A 10,361-nucleotide genomic window follows, 5' to 3' on the forward strand; every position below is an offset into this window, starting at 1 on the left:
CAAGATACCCAGTAAATATTTGTTGGGTGAATGAATGAAGGAACAAATAAATGAACAACACAAGAAACTAATTTTTGGAGGTGCTCTAGACAAGGGGTCATATTTTGCATAGATGGCAGGTATTACTCTATTCTGGGTGGTATTCCAATTCATCTCTATTATTTCTTTGGGTACCATGGAGACTTCTAAGAAGCCATTGTTCTGAAATAAAATGACAGGAGAAAATTAGTCATTTAATTCAAAAGCATTCCTGCTTCTGTATAATAATAATTCATTGTGAAAAGAAAGACGTGGAAAGATATTAGTCCCATTGTCAGCAACCTTTTTTTCGTTTAGGTTTATGAAAATCAAGCCTCCTCTATACTTGTCTTGTCACTTCATCCATCTGGTTGAGAACTTCCCAGGGAAAAGACCTAGGAGGCAGGGGGCTTCAGGACAATCCTGAATGTCTGGGGAGGGGGTGGATGTCAGGGTTCCCTGAGTTCTAGGAATTGTTCCAGCAAGTTGTCAAACCCTAGGTGGAGGCCATGGGAGCCTTGAATTACAGCCACTTGGTCAGAAGCACAAGTGATAACCTGGGTCTTGCGATTTGGCATCTAAAGTAGGGTCAATCTTTTGTTTACTTTTTATTTTATATTGGAGTATAAGGGATTAACAATGTGATAGTTTCAGGTGGACAGCAAAGGGACTCAGCCATATGTATACATGTATCCATTCTCCCCCAATTCCCCTCCTGTCCAGGCTGCCACGTAACACTGAACAGAGCTCCTGTGCTATATAGTAGGTTCTTGCTGGTTATCCATTTTAAGTATGGCAGTGTGTACATGTCAATCCCAAACTCTGAAGTGGGGTCAGTCTTGTGAGACTGAACCCTGAACGTGTGGGATCTGATTAACTGTCTCAGAACTGAGTTGAATTCCAGGACACCCAGTTGGTATTGGAGAATTGGCTGATGTGGGGGAAAAAGTACCTACACTTCTGGACACAGATGGGCTTCCCTGGTGGCTAAGTGGTAAAGAATCCACATGCCAAGCAGGAGAGTTGGGTTAGATTCCTGGGTCGGGAAGATCCCCTGGAAGAGGAAATGGCAACCCATTCCAGTATCCTTGCCTGGGAAATTTCATGGACAGAGGAGCCTGGTGGGCTACAGTCCATGGGGTCACAGAAGAGTTAGACACAACTTAGAAACTAAATAACAACTGGACACAGAAGTGAGTCATAGAAGAGAAACGAGATCATTCTCTTTTTTTTTCTCTCTCTCAGACCATCCAGGACTACTGAAGCTTCCAGAAACTAGGAACAGGGCCCAGCAGTCTTATTCTCACAAGCCCAACAGATGACTCTGATACAAATTTGGATTTGAGACCATTGCCTGCTTCCTCCAGGAAGTCCCTGCAGGGTCTAAGCTCCTCTAGTTGGCCTAGCATCCACGACTCCCTCAGGGCAGAATCATCGGGTCTGGGCTTACAGTACCAACCTCAAACTACCCCAGGGCTCACCTCCAGAGCTCTAAATAATATATGTGTGCCATTATTCCTGACTAAGACAGCACATATTAGCTCCCCACCAACAGATCTTGGACCATAACTTCCCCTTTCCATCTCAATTTTCGATATTTAGAACTCTATTTTATCGTCCCTATGGGGGACTCTTTGGGCTTTCCTGGTGGCTCAGATGGTAAAGAATCTGCCTGCAATATGGGAGACCTGGGTTCCACCCCTGGGTTGGGAAGATCACCTAGAGGAGGGCATGGCAACCCACTCCAGTATTCTTTCCTGGAGAATCCCCAAGGACAGAGGAGCCTGGTGGGCTACCGTCAATGGGGTCACAAATAGTTGGACATAACTGAGCAACTAGGTATACACTGGGACTCTTTAGAATCTTAGATGGTGTGTTCAGTCCTCTATGTCTTGTTCCATCCACTTCCTGCAGGAACCTGGACCCCCTGCTTTGTAAGGTGCTCCTTAACTCTCATCCTTTCCCCTCCCCGTCTCCTCCCTCCAATCTACTCCACAGCTTCTGCCCAAGACTCCTTTACTTGTTGTGTTTCTAGACAAATCTTATTTACAGTTCCTTCTGAACTCATAAGCTAAGTCTAAAAATTGAAAACTGGACTTCCCTGGTGGTCCAGTGGTTGAGAATCCATCTGCCAATGCAGGGGACACCAGTTCAATTCCTGGTCAGGGAAGATCCCACATGCCACGGGGCAACTAAGCCCAGGCAGCACAATTACTGAGCCTGCATGCTCTAGAGCCCATGCTTCCCAATAAGAGAAGCCACTGAAATGAAAAGTCTCAGCACAGCTAGGGAACAGTCCCCGCTTGGCACAACTAGAGAAAGCCCAAGCACAGCAACAAAGACCCAGAGAAGCCAAAAATAAGTAAATAAAAATTTAAATACTGAAAACCAGTAGACTTTATATATTATTATGAGATTATATGTCTAAAGAGCATGGTACAGTGTTTAGCACAGAGTAAGCCCTCCAGCCATAGTAGTTATTATTTTTACGGCAAATATGATTCATGTTGGTAGCCAGCCTCCAAAGGGGTCCCCAATGAGTCTCACCTCCTGCTTTAATCGCCTCCTGCACTGAATAGGGCTGACCTGTTTGACAAATGGGATGTTGCACAAGTGATAGCATGGAGGACTTCCCTGGCGGCCCAGTGGTTAAGAGTCTGCTCTGCAGTGCGGGGACTGCAGGTTCGGTCACTGGTTGCAGAACTAAGATCTTACATGCTGTGGAGCAGCTAAACCTATGTGCTGCAACTGGAGAGCCTGTGTGCCGCAACTAGGACCCAGTAAAGTCAAATAAATGAATATTTTTTTAAAAAAGAAGAGACTGTGTGTGATTTCCAAAGCCAGGTTGCAAAGAGTATTGTAACGCCTGCCTTGTTCTCCCGGGATTTCTTGGGCTGGGGAAAGCCAGCCATCATATTGGGAGGACGCTCAAGATGCTCTGTGGAGAAGTCCTGTGGAGAGGAACTGCCGGCTACATACAACTGGTCTGCTGTGTGAGTGAGTTACTTCAGAAGTGGATCACCCAATCACAGTCAAATCTTCACATCCCGATAGCCCTGGCCCATATGTTGACAATGACCTCATGCAAAATTTTAAGCCAGAACCACCCATTTATGAATTCCTAATCCACAGAAACTGTAAATGATATTAAGAGTTTATTATTGTTTTAAGCCACTAGGTGTCGGGGTCATTTGTTATGCAGTAACAGATAATTACTAAACTCTACAATGGTAGTCAGCCATTGTACTGAGGACCATATTTCACAGTACATGACTAGTCCCAAAGGGCACTATCCTAACTCAGATAAAAAGATGGGTCTCTCTCAACCAGAGGTCATTCCTGTAGCCTGTGCTAAGACATGGTTTTAATTATCTACAAAATTCTTTCTTGATTCTAGTGGCAAAAATCAAAGCCAGTTTTCTATTCTAAGCTATAGGTCATCATCTCACTGAGGGCCTTCAGCTTTGACATTTTAACAAAGAGGAAGGCTGTCCAGAGCTCAGCCTTGCACCATACTCTAATGCTCCCTCCCATCTCTAATGCACTGCAGAAAATTACCTAAGCAGCTCACTAAACTATAGATCCCCAGATCTCATCCCCAGGGATTCTGAATTAGTGGTTTTATTCTGGAGCCAGGAATCTGCTTTATAAGGAAGCCATCCCCAGGTAATCCTGATGCAGGTAGTCCCGCATCTACACTCTGAAAAGAGGTGCTCTAAAGTCTGGTGCCTCCTCTCCCAACCTCTACTGCCCCGATCCATTAGCTGAGTGATCAGTTAATGCGATGGGAATAACGTTGAAAGCATTTGCCAGCATCATCGAGTCAGACCTTCTCCAAGTCTGAAGCTGGGGGACGGCAAGCTGAGCGTCATTGTGTAAAACATATACAATCACAAACCTTTCTCTATCTCACAAAAAGATCTGCCAGTAAACAACTCAGAGAAAAATCCCCGTGAAAGAATCAGTGGCCCTTCCTACCTCCCGCAGGATTTTTATTTTCCTCCCTCGTTTTGCAAATCTGAAAGAACTACATCTGTTTCACTCTGTCAGGTGTTCAGGACCAAGATTGCTTTTCAACAGCTCCTTAGAGTCTCATGGATTTCCACGTAGGCAAAACGACTCAGGAACCTTGAGAATCTGACCTGTGAAAGAAGAGTGTTTCTTTCCTGCTGCCTCATTTACCTTTCTCGGGGATGTTGATTCAAAATAGTCGTTTCCTAGCCCTGGTCAATAGCCATTGATTATTCAGCACTGCAGTTATTAGAGAAGCTTGATGTGCAGAAGCTAGAGCTCAGCTGGTGGCCAGGTTCACCACACAGGGTAATGAGATGAGGACTTTGTGCGCACTGAAGCATAAAGATTCTATTTTTAAACAAGGCCAGAGATGGTCTTGAACAAAGAAACCCATAGATACAACAGCTGAAAGTTCATACTCCAAAAGGCAAACCCACAGAGATGCAGGTCCTTTGAGAGCTGTTGAAAAAATCATTCTCTACATTCACCTTCAATCAGTATCTATAAATTCACTAAGATTTACATGTGCCAAGATTGCTTCAAACAGCAAAACAAGATTTGTTTCTATTCCATGGTCTTTATTGCATTGTATGCAAACTAGTGATTCCTGGGGCCCCATCTGGAGCTCAGAAATATTTGGCCATACCTACAGAGGTTCTTTGTCGGTTTATTTGGATATACTGTCAACATATTCAGTTCAGTCACTCAGTTGTGTCTGACTCTTTGTGACCCTATGGACTGCAAAATGCCAGGCTTCCCTGTCCATCACCAACTCCCAAAGCTTGTTAAAACTCATGTCCATCAAGACAATGATGACATCCTACCATCTTATCTTCTGTCGTCCCCTTCTCCTCCTGCCTTCAATTTTTCCCAACATCAGGGTCTTTTCCAGTGAGCCAGTTCTTCGCATCAGGTGACCAAAGTAATGGAGTTTCAGCTTCAGCATCAGTCCTTCCAATGAACATTCAGGACTGATTTCCTTTAGGATTGACTGGTTGGATCTCCTTGCAACCCAAAGGACTCTCAAGAGTCTTCTCCAACACTACAGTTCAAAAGCATCAATTATTTGTTACTCAGATTTCTTTATAGTCCAACTCTCACATCCACATATGACTTTTGTTGGCAAAATAATGTCTCTGCTTTTTAATATGCTATATAGGTTGGTCATAATTTTCTTCCAAGGAGCAAGTGTCTTTTGATTTCATGGCTGCAATCACCATCTGCAGTGATTTTGGAGCCAAAGAAAATAAAGTCTGTCATTGTTTCTAATGTCTCCCCATCTATTTGCCATGAAGTGATTGGACCAGATGCCTTAATCTTAGCTTTCTGAATGTTGAGTTTTAAGCCAATTTTTTCACTCTCCTCCTTCACTTTCAACAAGAGGCTGTTTAGTTCTTCTTCACTTTCTGCCATAAGGCTGGTGTCATCTGCGTATCTGAAGTTACTGATATTTCTCCCAGCAATCTTGATTCCAGCTTTTGCTTCATCCAGCCCAACATTTCCCATGATGTATTCTGCATATCAATTAAATAAGCAGGGTAAACAATATATAGCCTTGACATACTCCTTTCCCAATTTGAAACCAGTCCACTGTTCCATCTCCAGTTCTAACTGTTGCTTCTTGACTTGCATACAGATTTCTCAGGAAGCAGGTAAGGTGGTCTGGTATTCCCATCTCTTAAAGAATTCTCCACAGTTTGTTTTGATCCACACAGTCAAAGGCTTTGGCATAGTCAATAAAGCAGAAGTAGATGTTTCTCTGAAACTCTCTTGCTTTTTCCATGATCCAGCGGATGTTGGCAATCTGATCTCTGGTTCCTCTGCCTTTTCTAAATCCAGCTTGAACATCTGGAAGTTCACAGTTCATGTACTGTTGAAGCCTGACTTGGAGAATTTTGAGCATTGCTTTGCTAGTGTGTGAGATGAGAGCAATTGTGCGGTAATTTGAACATTTTTTGGCATTGCCTTTCTTTGGGATTGGAATGAAAACTAACCTTTTCCAGTCCTGTGGCCTGCTGAGTTTTCCAAATTTGCTGGCATATTGAGCGCAGCACTTTAACAGTATCATCTTTTAGGATTTGAAAAAGTCAACATTTTAAGTCAGGAGATTTCACACTCTTTCAATGCAGATGGCAAGCCTTGGTCAGTTAGCATTTTCTGAGTAATACCATTGATGGTCCTATGATTCTAGGGTTCAGAAACTTGGGCTGGGCTCAGCCAGGTGGCTCTCCTGGTCGGGGATGTCTTGACTGATCTCTGTCCAGGCTTGTTCATGTGTTTGTGGTCAGCTGTCAGATCAGAGGGGTGCTGGCTGATGGAACATGGCCTCAACTGGGACAACAGACTCTGTTCCATCAGGTCTCCTCCCCTAGGAGGCTAGCTTAGGCTTGTTCACAAGGTGACCACGGGCTCTAAGAGCAAGAACAGGGTGTGCAAGACCTCTTGAAGTCTGGGCTCAAAACTTATACACGCCATTACTTCTGCTACATTCTAGTGGCCAAAGAAACTTCACAGACTGGCCTAGATTCAAGGGATAGAAAAAGATTTCATCTCTGGATAGGAGGGGAAGAATTTGTGGCCAATTTTGCAAATTTACAAACAGCTTATCTTAAAAAAAGTCAGTAGGACTGCCCTGGTAGTCTAGTGGTTAAGAATCCACCTGCCAATGCAGGGGACGTGGGTTTTATCCTAGACAGGGAACGAAGCATGCCACCGAGCAACTGAGTCTGTGCACCACAACTACTGAGCCTGTGCTCTAGAACCCGGGAGCCGCAACTACTGAGCCCATGTGCCTCAACTACTGAAAGCTTGCGGGCAACTAAGCCCTTGTGCCCTGGACCCCAAGCTCTGCAACAAGAGAAGCCATTGCTGTGATAAGCCCAAATACCGCAATGGAGAGTAGCCCCCTCTTGCTGCAACTAGAGAAAGTCCGCACACAGCGATGAAGACCCAGCGAGCCGTAAATAAATAAATAAAAATTAATTAATTAATTTTAAAAAGACATCAACAGATGTGAACACTGTTCTAGAGCCTAGAGGAAGCTTCTCCCTATGAGGGCGATGTCAGCACCCCTCTGCACAAGCTGTGCCCTTGGGATTCATTTACACAATCATCTGGCCCTGAGGACCTGGCGGGGTTTGCCATTCCTGATCCTGGAATAAGTTCCTAGCCAGTGTATCACAAAGCCCCATCCCAGCCATGACTGCTATCTCTGTCAGGAATCACTGGAATTATATACCAAACCCTGGGGTCACTTTTCACTACTCAGGAACATCTCCTTTCAGTCCATCCTATCTCCCTCCCCACAATAAATATCCCACTTCCTACTATGAGAATCAGTGAGGGAAGGAGCTGTGTAAGGGGGAAGGAGATGACTCTTCAGCAGATGGAAGACCCAGGAAACAACAGCTTTGGAGCCAATGGACTTGGGTTCTCCTCGAAGCTCAAGGATCCCCATTTATTTAGTCTCTCTAAGCCTGTTTCTCTTCTGTAAAACCGTACCTGCTATGTTTGCATACTTCTCCTTGAAAATTAATTATGTTAAATGATCCAAACATTTTGCATAAATATGAACCTATTTTTAGTGTAACAGAAAGTTAGCCCAAAAAAAGAAAGAAACATAAGTAATAACAACCCAGAAAAGCACTCAGAGAAATGAGTGGTTAAGGTCATTTTCCTGCTCAGCTGTGAGTTTACATCAGGCTCCCTATAACAACAACAACAATTCAAGACTCTGGTGCAGAAGTGATTTGCTGAAAGATCCGGAGACCCAAGGGCCCAGGGGGCTGTTTTAGGACCTTGAATTTAAAAACTGCAACTTGCCCCAAACCTCAGGAACACCTACAGGGCTTGCTGCTCCTCTGTTGGCCTTGGGAGAGCCTGCAGTGCCACCTGCTGGCTGAGAACGCCAGGGACAGGGTTATCCACCTGGCGCAGAGCAGGGTTACTGAGCTAAGTCCAGGACAAGATCTGCACCCTAAGGGACCTGCAAGCATCACTCAGTGGTAAGCCAGCAAAGCCGGGGTCCCCTGACACTCAACTCAGAGACCCAGCTCTGCAGCCCCTGCCCCCTTCAGAGCCCCCAAACACCTTCTCCTTAACCTCTCTAAGCCTCAATTCCCTCATTTGCAAAATGGAAATGATGTCCATTCCTTGAGGTGGCTGTTAGGGGCAAATACACAGACCCAGAAGAAACCCTCAAAGCCTGGCAGCAGTGTGCAATAAGCAGCAGCTATTGATGTTAGGCCTGAATTTCCACTGAATCAAATAATGGAACAGGAATAACCAATAGTGTCCCCACCCCCGCCCCATCCACCAGGAATGAGATACTCAGGAATTACTATCGGCCAGGCTCCAAGACCCTTAGATGTACTGAACATTTTTAAACCTCAAGTATTCCCATAAAGGCACTTTAAAGGTGGTGCTAGTGGCAAAGAACCTTCCTGCCAATGCAAGAGACATAAGAGACATGGGCTTGATACCTGGGTCAGGAAGATCCCCTGGAGGAGGGTGTGGCAACCCACTCTAGTGTTCTTGCCTAGAGAATCCCCTGAACAGAGGAGCATGGCAGGCTATAGTCCACAGGGTTCATAGGCAAAGAGTCAGACGTGATTGAAGCAAATTAGCATGCATGTATGCATTTCCATAAAGTCAGTAACGTTTCACAGATAAGGAAAGCTCAGGGAGATTAAGGAACTTGGTCGAGGACAGCTAGAAGCAAGTAGCAGGACAAAAAATTCAAAAGCCAGCAACCTGTATCTAGAAGTAAGACAAATTTTCTTCCTGGATGGATATTGGCAGGTCAGATCTCCCTAACCCCCCATCTTTTTTCCTGGATAATCTATTTAAAAGGGGAAGCTAAAAAAAAAGGGGGGGGGGGAAGCTAAGAGAATCAAAGAGTTGGACACGACTTAGCCACTGAACAATGACAACAGAACAAATCGAATAGCTTTGTTTTCCCCCAAAGATCCTCCTCCACACTTTTACTACCCGACAAACTCCTCAGCCACAGGGCCTGCACTCGGCTCTGGGGCTCAAAAGCGTGGAGTTCCAGGGTGCGGACTGAAACTGACCCGTGTGAACCGGGCCAAGTGAGGCCCCATAAAGAGGCGTGCCCTCCAGATGAGTGAGTGGAGCTTTCAAAAGGCAGGGAAATTATGCACGAGGCTTGTAAGATATAACAAGCTGTTCTCCACCCCGCGCCCAAGAATCTTAAAGGTTTATGCAGAGGCTTTAGAGGGGTTCAGTCATCCAGATGGCCTGGGACAACACATTGTTCTCACGGGTACCTCCTTGAAATTGTTCCCACTGCTGTATGGTGGGCAGAAGCTACTTTTCCAGGATAGGGGAGGAGCTTCCAACTCCTAGGGCTTAGTTCCAGAGCCCAGAGTCAGATCCTCTCCTCCTGGCCCCACCTCCAGGCTTCCCACTTCCCGCATCTCCCAAGTCCGCCCACTCAGCCGCCCCAGGTGCCCTCTCCTTCCCATTCGCCTCCTCCACCCACACCTTCATGCTCCACAGTTTAACATGGTCGTCAGATTGTGTCCTCTCCCTTCACTGAAGATGAAGACCCTTCAGTGCTTACCCACCACAGCTAGAATAAAATCAGCTGATCTGCGCAGCACCCCACCCCCACCCCCTGCAACTTTTTCCAGGCCCCTTCAAGCCCTTCACTCCTTGCAGTCCCAGCCACTCAGGTCTCCTCTGAGTTTCCTGTCCCCAGTCCACCATTCACATTGCTCTCATCCTCCTTGGGACCTGCACCCAGCCCTCCCTCAACTTGGTGACTTCTCCCCAGAAGCTCTGTGTCTGCTCCTTGGCACCTTTTAGATATCCAGTGCCTCCTTCTCCCGGAAGCCTTTCTGATCACCCCTTGCCCACCACAGATTCACAATGCTGGCTTCCACTGGCGACCTGTTCTCTGTCCATCAACCTCACCCAACTCTAAGCTCCCTAAAGGCAGGGACCATTTCCAAGCCATTCCCCTGCATGATCTGGCAAAGGAGAGGGCAGAAAAATATTTGAGGAAGGGAGGGAAGGAATGAGACGACAGAAACAGCCTTCATGGATGATCGATCAGTGATTATTAACGCAATTTGTAATGATAACAGCTGACACCAGGATAGGCCTGCTCTGAGCTCTGCACTGTTCAAGCTTCACATGTCAATGCATTTATTTAATCCTCACATTGTGTCCCCAGTATATTATTCCCATCTTCAGTTCAGTTCAGTTCAGTCCAGTCGCTCAGTTGTGTCCGACTCTTTGTGACCCCATGAATCACAGCACACCAGGCCTCCCTGTCCATCACCAACTCCCGGAGTTCAAACTCA

This window comes from Bison bison, unplaced genomic scaffold (assembly GCF_000754665.1).
Source record: "Bison bison bison isolate TAMUID 2011002044 unplaced genomic scaffold, Bison_UMD1.0 scf7180017864167, whole genome shotgun sequence".
Taxonomy (NCBI): Eukaryota; Metazoa; Chordata; class Mammalia; order Artiodactyla; family Bovidae; genus Bison; species Bison bison.